Source organism: Phyllobates terribilis, unplaced genomic scaffold, assembly GCF_046119375.1.
Source record: "Phyllobates terribilis strain yellow unplaced genomic scaffold, ASM4611937v1 Scaffold_13__5_contigs__length_258822181, whole genome shotgun sequence".
In the NCBI taxonomy this organism is placed as follows: Eukaryota; Metazoa; Chordata; class Amphibia; order Anura; family Dendrobatidae; genus Phyllobates; species Phyllobates terribilis.
Window position 1 is genome coordinate 108,592,084 of NW_027362773.1, and position 6,000 is coordinate 108,598,083.

Sequence of the window (6,000 nt, forward strand, 5' to 3'; positions counted from 1 at the left end):
GCTGACTTGGTGATAGGGCCTTCTGTTGGAGATCACTCTCCCTATTCTTTGGGGTCTCCGTGATTCCTGACCCTGGTACGTATCAGCTTTTGGTGATCCTGGGACATGTAGTTCGCCAGGGGTTCCGGTTGTTTTCTACTGGTCATGAAGATCCACGTAGACTCGGACCCGGTGTCCGGTATATGCTTCGGGGTGAGCTGGTTAAGCTTCTCTGCCCCCTATGCCACTCCCTTTCCACTCGCCTTCGGCCCCGCTCAGCCCCTCACTAGGCTACACACACTGCAGCCAGGACGCTGCTCTTCTTCGCCACTCTCAGAGTGTCGGCACACTCCTAGCTCTCTATCCTGAGCTCTGTGAGTTCTAGTCTGGACTCACTCTACAGACTATACTGAACTCTTTCTGCAGGAACTGCTAGGCTCTGGCTCGACTGCACTGACTACTTCTGTGTCTGAGCAGGAACTGCTGAATCACTGAGCTGCCTAGCTCCACCTTCCCTATTTATATCTCTAACGGGCTCCCTCTGGTGGTCTGAGGTGGAAGGTGGAGGTGTGTGTGTGCTGTGGGGGCCTCTTGTGGAGAAATCCTTCTATGCAACCCTCTAGGATCTGTAGTACCAAGCGCAGCTGGGCGCCACATAGGCAGCTCCACGATGAAGTCCATTGAGATAGACCCCCATGGACGAGACGGAACAGGTAATGGTTGAAGAAGACCCGTAGGTGACACACGAGGAGTCTTGTAACGAGCACATACCTCGCAAGAGAGCACATAGTCCTTTGTATCCTTCAGGCAAGTCGGCCACCAGAAAAATCTGTTTAGGAATTCTTGTGTCTTCTGTACCCCCCTGGGACCAGCCAACTTGGAGTCGTGGACCAACTTGAGGATCTGTTGACGGACGGCCTCAGGGACGTAGATACGTCGATCTCTGAACCACATGCCACTCCTAAGAACGAGATTGATATCAGCAGGAGGATTGGCCAGAAATACATCACTGTCATAGGCCTCCTTGAACTCCTTCCATAAGTCTTGATTGTGGATCACTCCGATGAAGTTGGCATCAGATAGAATGGTCTTGGACGGGGCTCCATGTACGGAATCCGCAGCATGGAATCGGGATAAAGCATCAGCCTTCCCATTACGAGAACCTGGGTGGTACGAAATAACAAAGTTAAATTGATTTAAAAATAGATTCCAACGAGCCTGCCGAGGAGAAAGACCTCTAGCGGATCTAAGGAACTCTAAATTCCGATGGTCAGTCAATACTACAATCTGTTGTGTGGCTCCTTGCAGATGGTGCCTCCATTCCTTGAAAGCTACAATAATAGCCAGCAATTCCTTGTCTCCCACAAGCACAAGGATGTAGCAGACTCTTCTCTCCAGTTCTTTGGGAGAGAGTAGCCCCCAAAGCATTATCAGAAGCGTCCACCTCCACAATGAAAGGCTGTGCTGGGTCTGGGTGGATCAACAGCGGTACGTAGGTGAAACGGGTCTTAAGCCGATCAAAAGCTTCTTGAGCCTGTGATGACCACTTAGAGGGCTTTTCTTTCTTGGTCAAGGAAGTGATGGGCCGAACAATATCAGAAAAATTTTGAATAAAACGTCTATAGAAATTTGCAAAACCGATAAAACGTTGGACCTCTTTAACGTTCTTAGGTACCGGCCAGTCAAGGATTGCCTGAATCTTACCAGATTCCATGTTCAGCCCCTGAGGAGAGATGATATAACCTAAAAACTGGATCTCAGAACGATGGAACTCAAATTTCTCCGGCTTGATATACAGATGGTTCTCTATCAGACGTTTCAAAACAGATTTGACATGTTCCTCATGTTCCTGCAGAGAGTCAGAAAAAAATAGAATATCATCCAAATAGATCACCACACACTGATCTAATAGATCTCTAAAAATGTCATTAGCAAGATGTTGAAACGTCGCAGGAGCATTACAAAGCCCAAAGGGCATCACGAGGTATTCAAAGTGTCCATACCGACATCTGAATGCTGTCTTCCATTCAACACCGGAACGAATACGCACCAGATTATAAGCCCCACGAAGGTCCAGTTTAGTGAATATCTTGACATGATGAACTCTGTCCAATAATTCGGGAATCAACAGCAAAGGATAGCGATTCCGTATGGTTACCTTATTAAGTTCCCTATAGTCAATACAGGGTCTCAGGGTCCCATCCTTTTTCTTCACAAAAAATATAGGCGCCCCTGCTGGTGAGGAAGAAGGGCGTATGAAGCCTTTAGCCAGATTTTCATCAATATATTCCTTCAGGGCCTGAAGCTCAGGTGCCGCCAAAGGGTATACATTACTGAAAGGAATAGCTGTCCCAGGAAGCAGCTCAATGGGATAGTCATAATGCCTATGTGGAAGAAGATGATCTGCTTTCTTCTGGTCACAAATATCAGAGAAATCTTTATACACAGAAGGTAAAGAAAAAACCTGTGCAGGAGATTCTTTATCTCTGGACTCAGGAACGGCTTCTGTAATCGCTGAGTTGCTCCTTGTTGGGAAGGTAATCTCCTTGGTCTCCCAGTTGACAATCTGGTTTCAAGCACGCAACCAAGGGATGCCTAAAATCACAGGAAAATGAGGAGAAGAAATTAATAGAAAAGAAAGTTGCTCCTGATGATTAGGCTCCAACAAAATTTCAAGGGGTACTGTTTCCTGATCCACAGGCCCAGAGACTAAGGGTGACCCATCCATTGTTTCCATGGCAATTGGTGAGGCTCTACGCTGTATCTCAATGCCATGTTCCTTGGCGAATGTAATGTCCATAAAGTTGCCCCCAGCGCCAGAGTCAATCATAGCCGCACTGAAAATCCACTGCCCTGTACACAGAATCTTAATAGGGAGTGAAGAGTGAGAGTTCTTTTCCTGCAGCTCCCTGGGAGGTGTAGCCAGAGAGACAGAATGGAAAACAGCGTTTAATGGCAGGCTACATTCAGAGATGTCAGACTCATCGTCACAGTTATCATACTCCCCTACCGCTGCTAGCACCTTGTCAGACAGCTTAGGACAGTAAATTGGGAAGTGGTCTGACTGACTGCAGTAGAAACATAGCCTCTCTCGCAGACGGTGCTCTCGGCGCTCATTACTCTCACGCCTCTGCACAGAATCAATCTGCATGGCCACCTCCTCTACCTCCCGAGATGATTTACCTGAAGGCTCTTTTGGAGGAAAGGAAAAATTAGACATACGGTTAAATACAGCCAATTTCTCCTGTCTACGCTCAGTAAGACGAATGTCTATGCGTACACAATGCTGTATAAACGTTTCTAACTCTTGTGGTGACTCTGAACGGGCTAGTTCATCCTTCACAATGCTAGACAGACCTTTCTTAAAAATAGGCAATTGTGCATAACTGTCCCAATTAGTATCAACCGCTAATCTCCTAAATTCAGTCGCATATTCAATAACAGAGCGTTTACCCTGGCGTACAGATAATAAAGCAGACTCAGCAGTTGCGCGGCGATTAGGGTCATCAAACATTAATGCCATAGCGGCCAAGAGCTCATCCAAATCATTTAACCGTGGATCACGAGACTCGATCATCGGATTCGCCCAGGCGAGCGCTCATGAGGTCAGCAGCATAATTACACACAATACTTTAGAGCGATCAGTAGGAAAACGGTCAACATGCACATCAAAATATAGCATACACTGGTTCACAAAACCGCAAAATTTGTCACGATCACCATTAAGCCTGAATGGTGGCAACTTAGGTGGACTGGCTAGTGGCGGTTTACCAGAGGGTAAAGTCACTTGTGCCGCTATTTGCGTGTTTAAGTCCTGGAAAGCCCGTCCATATTGGGACTCCAAGCCAGCAAGTTTGTTTTCCTGAGCCGCCATACGGATACTTAAGTCCTGTAAAGTTTGTCCAAACACTTGTTGATTGTGCACAAGGCCTCCAAGTCTCTTTTGCACACCTTCCACATCTTTCTGCAGAGATCTAATTATGGCATACACCTGCTCTAACTTGCTTTCTGCAGTCATTGCTCCAGCAGTCTCCTAAAGGGGCTAGAGTATCCTGTAACAATTATAGTGGATAACTAAGGAGACTGTTTGCGTGGAGCGAGACACAACAGTACACAGTTTATAGGTGAAAAGTCTATATTAAAGCACACAGTGTTTTGCACAAAAATGCAGAGAAATCTCAGTCTTAAGTTCACAGAATAATGAGTCTTTGCAAGGTTAGTTCACCATTATACATCAGCAAGTCCATACAATGCAGAAGCAATCAAAGAGGCCCGGGTAAAGTCTCGGACAGTGCAGACCAGTCCCATGCTCAGCAACCATCCGAATAAGGAGACTGAGAACTCAGAGCAGCTTACTTGAGAGCCAAAGCAGATGGAGGGCAGAGGTGCAGAGGAACCAGCACAAAACAGCCAGGGGCACGAGAAATGCTGGAAACTAGAGTATGAAGCAGGCTCTCAGGGAACAGATGATTCCAGCAGAATTTCGGGAGCATGCAGAAAGCCAGGAAGCCACCAGAAGGAGGATCTCAGGCAAAATACTCTAGCACTGGACTAGAGGCTGGGGTGGAGTAATAAGGGCAGGAGGTAAGGGCACATGATACAGAAGACGCCATCTTGAAAAAGGGCAGAAATGTCCCAAAGGAAAACAAGAGTCCTGACAAGAAGTTGTCCACTACTTTTACATTTATGTCCAATCCGTAGGATAGGGCATCAATGTATGATCGGCCAGGGTCCCACACGTGGCACCCCCACATACCAGCTGTTATCGGTGGCCACCGGCCTGAAGTGCTCACCTGTGGGGCTCCGCCGTCAAGTGGTAGTGGCCGCCGAGGTGTGCTGCACATCCGCCTCCCATTCAATTGAATAGGAGGCGGATGTGCAGTACACCGCGGCGGCCACTACCATTTGACGGTGGAGCTCCGCTGGTGATCACTTCCGGCCTGCGGCCACCGCCGCCGGCGCTAGTAGCAGCTGATCGGCCGGGGTGCCGCGTGCGGGACCCTGGCCGATCATACATTGATGCCCTATCCTACAAATTGGGCATCAATGTAAAAGTAGTGGACAACCACTTTAAAGTGCGCAACATCGACAATAATGTCCGCTTAAAACGTTCCACTTGTCCATTACCCTCTAGGTGATAGGGCGTTGTGTGGGATCTCTGAATTCTACAGTATTTTCCTAGCTTGTCTACGAGCTGGTTCTCAATTTCTTTTTCTTGGTCGTGGTGTAACCTCGTAGGGAAACCAAACCTCAAAGCAAAATCATTGAAGAACTTCTCTGCCACTGTTTGACCAGCTTTATTGGTGGTGGGATATGCTTGGGCAAATCGAGTAAAATGGTCCATCACCACCAATATGTATTCGTAGCCACCCTTGCACGTCTCGAGATGTAGAAAGTCTATTGAGACCATCTCAAACGGATACATACTGTAGTTGCCCATAAGTGCCTGGGTTGATGTGTTGGGATGTTTATCTTTCAGACACCCACACTCCCTGGTCACATACCTCTCAATATCTCTCTGCATGTACGGTCAGAAGAAATATTCACGGATCAAGTTGGTGGTCCTTTCCACTCCTAGGTGTCTTATGTTTTCATTGAGTTCTTTGAAGATCAACCTACGGAATACTCTGGGTAGTACTAACTGCCGGTTTTGTCCTCCTTTACAATACAGGATACTGTCTTCACTGAGGTAGAGCTTCGTCCATTCTTTAACTAAAACATACTGCTGGTGATTCATTATCTCTCTCCCGTTTACTTGGAAACCGATCTTGGTCCACATAAAGTAGTATTCTACCAATTATCTGATCTTTCCGTTGTGCTCTATGGATTTTTTCTTTTGGTAGTTGTTGAATAGACAGGGGGTGATCTTATTCTCCCGCTTTTATGGTGGTTTCCACCGTCAACGGACACCACAATGGTGTGTCTTCCTCCTGATAAACTTGTACTGCTTGGGTAGTGCTCTCAATTGCTTCCAGACTGACTTCCTCCGAGAATTTTTGCATGAACTCCATAGGCTCTAGA